Below are 10,861 nucleotides of genomic sequence, written 5' to 3'. Positions count from 1 at the left end.
CAAGAATCACCCCTCTCAGTTTTGGGAATCCTCTCGGAAAGATAGAATTCCCCTTCTGAGGAATTCCTTACCTCCAGAATCCCTTGTCTGGGTGTCTCCGGGACAGATTTACGGCAGGTGTTTGCAAGCATCCTAAGGGATGTCTGTGTCTCAGGCAGCCTCCTGAATTGCCTTTCCATGCTCAGGGCAGCCTATGGACAGGTCCCCCGTTCTGGACAGGCAGGTCTACCAGGTGCAGTGTGTAGACAGCTGAATTTGTCTAGGAGAAGCTTCCCTGCCAAATTAATGCTCCGAGCTGGGAGAGCCACACTGGGAGCACACGAGTCTGGGCAACAGGATTCAGAGCTGCCTTTCAAAATCTGCATGCTGGCAATCTGGTTACTATGGCTACTGAGGTCCGGGGAGGAGGGGAAAAGATGAGTTGAGGATGGATGGATTCAGCAAGCAAGAATCCTCCCTTGCTTGGTAGCCTCGGGCTGCCTCAGCAGTCTTGCAAATAATTTGGAGGTTCTGGGGTTCCTCATCTGCACTGAAGATGGGAGACCCCAAATGGTCTTCTTGCAGGGGCGGCAACATTGCACGGAAGGCTGAGCTCAGCCCTGGGAGAGGCTGCCCAGCAGCAGAGAGACCCAGCAGCAGCCGGTCACAGGGGTTGCCCTAGAGCAGCGGTCACCAACCGGTGACCCGTGGACCACAGCTGGTCTGCAAGAAAATGTTGGTGATCCGCAAAAAAATTATTTGCATTTTTTATTTATTTATTTTATTTTATTTATTTATTACTTAGATTTGTATGCCGCCCCTCTCCGAACACTAAATACAGTGTTCCCTTGATTTTCACAGGGGATGCGTGCCGAGACCGCCCGTGAAAGTTGAATTTCCGCGAAGTAGAGATGCAGAAGTAAATACACTATTTTTGGCTATGAACAGTATCACAAGCCTTCCCTTAACACTTTAAGCCCCTAAATTACAATTTCCCATTCCTTAGCAACCATATAGTTTATTACTCACCATGTTTCTTTATTAAAGTTTATTAAAAAAATATTTATTAAAGGTGGACAAAAGTTTGGTGATGACATATGACGTCATCGGGCAGGAAAAACCGTGGTATAGGGGGGAAAACCACAAAGTATTTTTTAATTAATATTTTTGAAAAACCATGGTATAGACTTTTCACGAAGTTTGAACCCGCGAAAATCGAGGAAACATGTACTATTTTTTTAAAAAAGACAAAACCCATATTACTGGTTCACAGGATTTCAAATTATGAATTTAGTGGTCCCTGAGATTTGAAAGGGTGGCTACCCCTGCCCCAGTGATGGCGAACCTTTTTTTCCTCGGGTGCTAAAAAAGTATGTGTGCACGCTATCGGGCATGCGTGAGTGCCCACACCCATAATTCAATGCCTGGGGAGGGCAAAAACAGCTTCCCCCGCTATCTAGAGGTCATCTAGAGGTTGGAAATGGCCTGTTTCCCAACAAGGGGGCACAATCTGAGGTTAGTTGGGGGAAAAATTAGAAGTAATATGAGAAAACATTATTTTACTGAAAGAGTAGTAGATGCTTGGAACAAACTTCCAGCAGAGTTGGTCGGTAAATCCACAGTAACTGAATTTAAACATGCCTGGGATAAACATATATCCAACCTAAGATAAAATACAAGAAATAGTATAAGGGCAGACTAGATGGACTGTGAGGTCTTTTTCTGCCGTCAGTCTTCTATGTTTCTTCTATTCTAAATGACAGTCAAATTTAGGAACGGCTTTTCGCATGGCAGACGTCTTCCAGAAACGCTTCTGCATAACACCACACTGAGCACCTGCCGATTCGAGGTTCGTCAGCGAGGAGAGGAGGACAAATATGTGGTTGTGTGTTTCATTAACTCCCCCCCCTTTCCAGCCAGAAGAACAAAAAGTCTTATTGTAAGGGATGAGTCATGATGAATCACTTTGAGCAAGGACCACATCAACCACAGACGGGCGGCCCTTCTGGGCTTGGAAACTAAGCAGGATGAGGACTGGTTAATAGGTGGATGGGCAACCTCCAGGGGATTCGAGAGCTCTGGATGGGAGTGGGAGGCTGGAAGAACATCCTAGGACAGTGATGGACAGTTAAAGCAGACATACACACAAACACACCATACATAAATTATATAGGCCCTGGGGAGGGAGGGGGAATGCCTCAATTCCCCCATGCCTGATGTTAGAGGTGAGTTTTAAGGAGTTTACGGAAGGCAAGGAGGGTGGGGGCAGTTCTAATCTCCGAGGGGAGCTGATTCCAGAGAGTCGGGGCCACCACGGAGAAGGCTCTTCCCCTGGGAAGTGTTCCCTTGACTTTAGCGGGGGATACGTTCCAAGACCGCCTGCAAAAGTCAAATTTCCGTGAAGTAGAGATGCTCCCTTTCTTTCCTTCCTTCCTCCCTCTCCCTCCTCCATTTCTGGTTTTACGTACCCCTAGAACCTACAGGGGCAACGGGGTGGCAAGCTGGAGGCTTTGCTGCGCTCACTGCGGCAGCAGGGGGGTGCAGTAAGGCTCGGCTTAAATTGGAGCGTACCAATGGTCCGAGAATTAAAGGGGTGGGATCGGAAAGCTGGGGCAGGAACGGAGCTTATATTTAAAGAAGCAGGACGGCTGAAGTGGAGGGTGTTGTGGTTAGCTCTGGATGGGACTGGGAGGCTGGAAGAACATCCTAGGACAGTGATGGCGAACCTCCACATCTCTCTGTCCCAAAGAATGTGCAGGTAGATGTGGGGGAGACATCCACATGCCGCAGGCCCATTTTGCTCCCGATGGAATCTGCCGAAGAAGCCTCCTCTGACCAAGGAAGCATGAGTGACAGGGAAGAGGGGAGTTTGGCAGACAGCCCAGGAGGAGATCAATCCTTGGATTCTGAACAATCCTTGGATTCTGAACAATCCTTGGATTCTGAACAATCCTTGGATTCTGAACAAGAATTAATGACACATCCATGCATGCGTAGAGTGATGCATAGGAGACAACAACTGAAGGATTATTACAAGAGAAAATGAGGCCACCTGTGGTTGGTTGGGGCTGCTGTAATTAGGGCTGCTGCTATAAATAGCAGCGTGTGGGTTTGGCCGTTGTGAAAGAGTACCTGATCGCAGTTCTTCAGGAATTGTGTGTTGCTGTTTTCTCGACTTTGTTGATTTTTCATGCCTTTGAAACCAAAGCAGAGCAACGTGTGTGTGTGTGTCTCACTTCGTTGGAAGAAGAAGGGGTGTGAAGTCTCTTCACAGCTGCTAGCTAAGTACTTAATGACTGCTTAAGGGAATCTGTACAGACTACCCCGTTGTTTTGGGACGAGTGCTCTTTGCAATACAAAAAAAGTGCTTTGCTTATTTTGAATTTTGTGATAAAGAACCTTGTTTTGAATTTTCAAACGTGTGTGTGTCTGCAATTTGTACCCTTGAATTTTCGGGAGGCTCCTACCAGAGAGCCTGGCAGAACAGAAGGGCAGGGGCAGGAGGAGAGTTAAAACGCGCAGTATTGTACATCCGGCAGCCCCAGAAAACCCTTGGTGTGCAAAAAAACCACAGAGTATTTTTTTTTAATAATATTTTTTGAAAAACCGTGGTATAGACTTTTTGCGAAGTTCGGACCCGCGAAAATCGAGGGAACACTGTACTGCAGCTGTTTTGTTTTGTTTTTTTTAATCTGAATGCAGCTCAGCTCCTGCAACGGTTCAGAAGACAGGCAGAACATTTGCGCAGAGATTCGAGGAGCATAGCCTCTGCCCAGGACCTTCATCTCCAAGCCGATTTTGCCTCTCTCCCCCAGCAGTCAGAAGTTGCCCAACCCTCCCCTGGACGGGGAAAGAAAGTTACCTAATTGCAACTTCTGAAGCTGTGACAGGCTACCGCAGTCGGGCCAGGCCTATTTATAACGCCGCACATCATGCGCTCGGCTTGTACAGAACAGCAGATCCCTCTCCCTTTCTTTCTCCCTCCTGCCATTAATTAATAAGACTCCTTCTGTGGTGCTAATTCCAGATGCTGAAATGAGCAGCCAAACCAGGCGGGCTGCCAACACAGGCGAGCGTGGCCCACCGCAAGAAGGGAGGAGGAGGAGGCCGGTGGAGAAGGAGAGGGAGGGAGGGGACGTCCCCAGAGGCAGCCCTGTCCAAGGCCCGGCCAGAGGAATGCTGGAGGGGCTGAGATCACAGAGAAGAAGGCAGAGGGCTCTGTGGCCCCTCTGGGACAATGTGGGTGGGGGAGAAGATCTGACTGACAGGCCATTCGCGATGTCACTGCTGCAGATTCAAAGCAGCCTGGACCATTTTTCATTTTACTGGCAATTAATTGGAGAATGCAGCAAGGGAGGGCCTGGCGCCCTGAGCAGCATAGAAACATAGAAGATGGACGGCAGAAAACGACCTCATGGTCCATCTAGTCTGCCCTTATACTATTTCTTGTATTTTATCTTAGGATGGATATATGTTTATCCCAGGCATGTTTGAATTCAGTTGCTGTGGATTTACCGACCACGTCTGCTGGAAGTTTGTTCCAAGCATCTACTACTCTTTCAGTAAAATAATATTTTCTCATATTACTTCTAATCTTTCCCCCAACTAACCTCAGATTGTGCCCCCTTGTTCTTGTGTTCACTTTCCTATTGAAAACACTTCCCTCCTGAACCTTATTTAACTTTTAACGTACTTAAATGTTTCGATCCTGTCCCCCCTTTCCCTTCCGTCCTCCAGACTATACAGATTGAGTTCATGAAGTCTTTCCTGATAAGTTTTATGCTTAAGACCTTCCACCATTTTTGTAGCCCGTCTTTGGACCCGTTCGAGTCTAGGGAGAGGGGCGGCATACAAATCCAATAAAATCAAATCAATAAATCAAATCAATTTTATCAATCTCTTTTTGTAGATGATGTCTCCAGAACTGAGCACAGTATTCCAAATGGGGTCTCACCAGCGCTCTATACAGCGGGATCACTGTCTCCCTCTTCCTGCTTGTGATACCTCTAGAGTTTTGCCTTGACCACCTGGGTCATAACAACGTAATAACTTTTTGCAAACTTCTGATAAGCAAAGTCAACAGGTAGCCAGATTGACTTAACAACCGTATTACTAATTTAAGAATTGCAGTGATTCATTTAACAAATGTGGCAAGAAAAGTTGTAAAATTGGACAAGACTCCCTTAACAAATTTCTCCCTTATCCATGTAAATTTTGTGGCTCAATTGTGGTTGTAGGTTGAGGATTTCCTATTATTATTTTTATTATTATTTATTGGATTTTTATGCCGCCCCTCTCCGTAGACTCAGGGCGGCTAACAGTAATAAAAAACATCATATAAATCCAATACTAAAACAACTAAAAACCCTTATTGTAAAAACCAAATATCCCTACAAACAAACATAACATGCATAAATTGTAAAGGCCTAGGGGAAAAGAATATCTCAGTTCCCCCATGCCTGATGGCAGAGGTGGGTTTTAAGGAGCTTACAAAAGGCAAGGCGGGTGGGGGCAATTCTAATCTCCGGGGGGAGTTGGTTCCAGAGGGCCGGGGCCGCCACAGAGAAGGCTTTTCCCCTGTTGCCATGTGTCTGACTTTTATCTTGAGATTCTGCCAGGGTCATAATGAAAAACGGTCATAAATCACCCCAGTATCATTGGGATTTTCAGATTTTCAATGCATTGTTTAAGTGCGTGGAGTGCATATTTCTACCCTGTCATTAAAAACACTTCCTTGGAGAAACGAAGTTGGAGTTTTTGTGAGATGGTCCAACAATTAGGTACAATTTCTGTGATTAATATGAATGTTTTTGCCTATAATATTATTTTTGTTTCAGACAATACCTATTCTGGCAACGGATGTACCATTTAAACAATGACAGAAGGATGCATCTAAATTTGTACAGCAAGGAAAAACACCCACGTTAAATATGAGGTGTTGTTATGCCGGGCTGCACGTTACAAGCCCCCAATTAAGTCCAAAGGAGAAATTCAAACACACACATTTGGAAAGTAAACAAAGTTGGTTTATGAAAAGGAAAATACTGTCCAAAACGCACTTTTAAGCAGCCAAAGTGCTCTCCCACACACAACAAGCCTTGAATGCTGTGAAAAACATAAAACAAAAGCAAAGCAGATAAAAAGCAGCTGTGAAGAAGTCACAGCTACCCCCCTTCAAGAGTCCTCATGCTTAAACTTAACTGTAAATTAGTCCAAGAGTCCTGTAAAATCCTGAAACAGTTCTAAAAGTCCTTGTACAATCCAGATGTAAAACACACTTCTCTCTCTCTCTCTCCAAATGGATAAACTCCCACACCAACTATCTGTGTTTGAACTATTTGCTCAGTTTAAAGTGCGTGTGCACCGTTTATTTTTGGATAAACCGCTTTTATGTTTACTATGCATCAGCGTGTATGTGTTTGAATTTACATTCCTGACTTCATTGGGGCTTGTAACGTGGAGCCCGGCATAACAGAAATAAGGAGAAATCAACCAGTGGAACAGCTTGCCTGCGGAAGTTGTGAGAGCTCCAACAGTTGAAATTTCAAAGGGAGATTGGACTGCCATTTGTCCAAAATAGTGTAGGGACTCCCACTTGACTGGGGGGTTGGACTAGATGATCTACAACAGTGGTTCTCAACCTGGGGGTCGGGACCCCTTTGAGGGTCGATAGACCGTTACACAAGGGTCACCTAAGACCATGGGAAAATACAAATTTTTCATGGTGTTAGGAACTAAAGCTTCTATTCTGGAACCTTGGAATATATGTTTACAATCTGACCAATCAGGTGTTTACAGTGGGGGTATCCCTCTGACCTTCCTGCCAATCAGCTTAAAGATCTGTGGGGAGAATTGGCTCTAGACTTATGGCTGGGGGTCACCACAACATGAGGAACAGTATTAAGGGGTCATGGCTTTAGATAGGTTGAGAACTGTTCTGCCTAACGGGGCTCAGGCGGTAATTAAGAGTCTAGGAAAGAAGGTCAGACACACACGGGCAGTGATAAACAGCACAATTGTATTAAACACAAAAGGAAAAACTAAACAAGATGTCTTTATTCTTCAGGAGTAAACCACAGTTCTAAGCAACAGTTCAGATAGATACACAGTGCATGTGAAGTGAAAAAACAACCAAATATAAAGTTCACGTAGCAGGAAAGTTCCAGGAGTTCTCCGAAGTCACGAGGCAGGATAGAAGCCATGATTCACAGGTTTCCCAATGCCCACTTGCCTGAACATGCTGGGTTGAATCCAAAAACACAGAGCAAAGATCTCAAAGCAGGAAACAGCAAAGTCATCCAAACCACACAGATAAACGTCCACGGTTTGCCTCTACCTCTGTTCCCTTTTGTAACTGTAGCCCTCATTATGGGCACCACACCCAGCCCTCATTCTGTGGACCACACCCAAACACAGGTGACACTATAATCACTTTTGATAATCCCGTAATTGAGCCCTACGTTGCATTGCTCTACGGCTATGCATATTGATTATGTGTTCGGCATTCGAATCCAGAGAAGAGAGGCTATCCGATGGGCTGCTGCCAAGTCCCCTGGGCTGTCTGCCAGCTCCTCTGGGCTATCTGCCAACTCTTCTGAGCTATCTGCCAAATCCTCTGGGCTGTCGGCCAAGTTTTCCTGGCTGTCAGCCATGCTTTCACAATCGCTCTGTGACACATGTCTCACATACGTGGGAGCAGCAGCCGGCCCAGGCCCAAACACAACAAGAACCACTGATCTACAAGGTCCCTCACCTACAAAAAGATATTGATAAAATTGAACGGGTCCAAAGATGGGCTACAAGAATGGTGGAAGGTCTTAAGCATAAAAAGTATCAGGAAAGACTTAATGAACCCAATCTGTATAGTCTGGAGGACAGAAGGAAAAGGGGGGACATGATCGAAACATTTAAATATGTGAAAGGGTTAAATAAGGTCCAGGAGGGAAGTGTTTTTAATAGGAAAGTGAACACAAGAACAAGGGGACACAATCTGAAGTTAGTTGGGGGAAAGATCAAAAGCAACGTGAAAAAATATTATTTCACTGAAAGAGTAGTAGATCCTTGGAACAAACTTCCAGCAGACGTGCTTGGTAAATCCACAGTAACTGAATTTAAACATGCCTGGGATAAACATACTGTATATCCATTGTAAGATAAAATACAGAAAATAGTATAAGGGCAGACTAGATGGACCATGAGGTCTTTTTCTGCCGTCAGTCTTCTATGTTTCTATGTTTCTATGTCCCTTCCAACTCTGTTAATCTGTTAACGCTTTAAAAACCATTGTGGCGGGTGGGCTATTCTTAGGGTATGGAATAAATATAAACATAAGTCCTGCCTGAAAATGTCTTTGTGGCTTTTTATACAAGAAAAACGATATGTAAACATAAATGATGTTTATTCTGATGTACACTAAGATTTTTTTTGTCCTAGAGATTGTGAAATAAAATCAAGATAAAGTTTGATTACAAGGACAGCAGCCTTGCTAATGGTTTTCTTTTGTAAATGGAAAGAGTTAAACTGAATAAAAGGTTTTATGGTTTTGAGCAAAGTGAGCTTGAGCTGGAAATAGAATTATGTACTAATGCCAGTGTTATTGCTAAAATTTAGAAAAGTTTGCTGAAATATGAGACAGAAGGGCAAATGAAAGAATGTACAATAAATTGGGCTGAAAATTATATATAATATACAAATGGACCAGTGGGAAAACATGTTACTGAAAGGACTGAAATTCACATCATGTTCTAGTCTCTGAGATAATTTTTATTAAATCATATATTGTTGATATTTCCCACCAGAGAAATTTGTAGAATGTATACGTTCTGCCGGGCTCTCTGGTAGGAGCCTCCCGAAAATACAAGGGTAAAAATTTCAGACACATTCACGTTTGAAAATTCAAAACAATGTTCTTTATCACAAAATCCTTTATTTGTTTGTTTGTTTGTTTATTTTATTTTATTTTATTTTATTTTATTTTATTTTATTTTATTTTATTTTATTTTATTTTATTTTATTTTATTTTATTTTATTTTATTTTATTTTATTTTATTTTATTTTATTTTATTTTATTTTATTTTATTTTATTTTATTTTATTTTATTTTATTTTATTTTATTTTATTTTATTTTATTTTATTTTATTTTATTTTATTTTATTTTATTTTATTTTATTTTATTTTATTTTATTTTATTTTATTTTATTTTATTTTATTTTATTTTATTTTATTTTATTTTATTTTATTTTATTTTATTTTATTTTATTTTATTTTATTTTATTTTATTTAGTTATTTTGTCCAATACACAATGAGGGTTTTAGTGGGTATATATCAATATACACATAGTAAAATACATGATGAAGAGGAGATACTCATAGTAAAATATATCTAAGAAATAATAGAAAAGAAGATATAGGAATAGAATATATCAATGAAAGAATAGAAGAAGAGATATAGGAATAGAGGAAAGGGATAGGAGATATAGGAGAGCAATAGGACAGGGGACGGAAGGCACTCTAGTGCATTTGTACTCGCCCCTTACTGACCTCTTAGGAATCTGGATAGGTCAACCGTAGATAATCTAAGGGTAAAGTGTTGGGGGTTTGGGGATGACACTATGGAGTCCGGTAATGAGTTCCATGCTTTGACAACTCGGTTACTGAAGTCATATTTTTTACAGTCAAGTTTGGAGCGGTTAATATTAAGTTTAAATTGTTGTGTGCTCTTGTGTTGTTGTGGTTGAAGCTGAAGTAGTCACCGACAGGCAGGACGTTGCAGCATATGATCTTGTGGGCAATACTTAGATCTTGTTTAAGGCGTCTTAGTTCTAAACTTTCTAGGCCCAGGATTGAAAGTCTAGTCTCATAGGGTATTCTATTTCGAGTGGAGGAGTGAAGGGCTCTTCTGGCGAAGTATCTTTGGACATTTTCAAGGGTGTTAATGTCTGAGATGCGATATGGGTTCCAAACAGATGAGCTGTATTCGAGGATGGGTCTGGCAAAAGTTTTGTAAGCTCTGGTAAGTAGTGTGAGATTGCCAGAGCAGAAGCTACGTAGGATTAGGTTTACAACTCTTGAAGCTTTTTTGGCTATATTGTTGTAGTGGGCTTTGGCACTTAAATCTTTTGTTATTAGTATACCAAGGTCTTTAACCGAGTGGGGATTATCTGTGATAATTTGATTATTCAGTTCGTATTTGGAGTTCAGATTCTTCTTCCCAATGTGTAGGACAGAGCATTTGCTAGTTGAGATTTGGAGTTGCCAAGTGTTAGACCACTCAGGAACAGCGTCAAGGTCTTTTTGGAGAGTAGTTGTGTTATCGGTTGTGTTGAATAGTTTTACATCATCGGCGAAGAGGACACAGTTGCTTGTGATGTAATCGCAAAGGTCATTGATGTAGAGAATGAAGAGCGTTGGTCTTTAGTTGTCTCCTATGCATCACTCTACGCATGCATGGATGTGCCATTAATTCTTGCTCAGAATCCAAAAATGATACAGATGATTGATCTCCTCCTGGGCTGTCTGCCAAACTTCCCTCTTCCCTGTCACTCATGCTGCCTTGGTCAGAGAAGGCTTCATCGGCAGAATCCATCGGGAGCAAAACAGGCCAATGGCATGTGGATGTCTCCCCCACATCCACCTGCACATTCCTTGGGGCAGGAGCTGGGCCAGAGCTAACCACAACAGTATAAGGGCACTTTGAATCTTTTCTGGAAATATAAACAATATGAAGGGACAGTTTATCATGTTTTGTAAAAAAAAAAAAAAAAAAGCCAAAATTTGGATACAAATATACATGCATTAATTCAAATGATTTTAAAGGTTAAAGTACAATGGAAACCAGAACCTTTTCTTTTGGGACTAATGGAACCAACAACTAGAAGAAAAT

This window comes from Erythrolamprus reginae, chromosome 9 (genome assembly GCF_031021105.1).
Source record: "Erythrolamprus reginae isolate rEryReg1 chromosome 9, rEryReg1.hap1, whole genome shotgun sequence".
NCBI classification, from domain to species: Eukaryota; Metazoa; Chordata; class Lepidosauria; order Squamata; family Dipsadidae; genus Erythrolamprus; species Erythrolamprus reginae.
Note: the sequence above shows the minus strand (reverse complement) of the source record.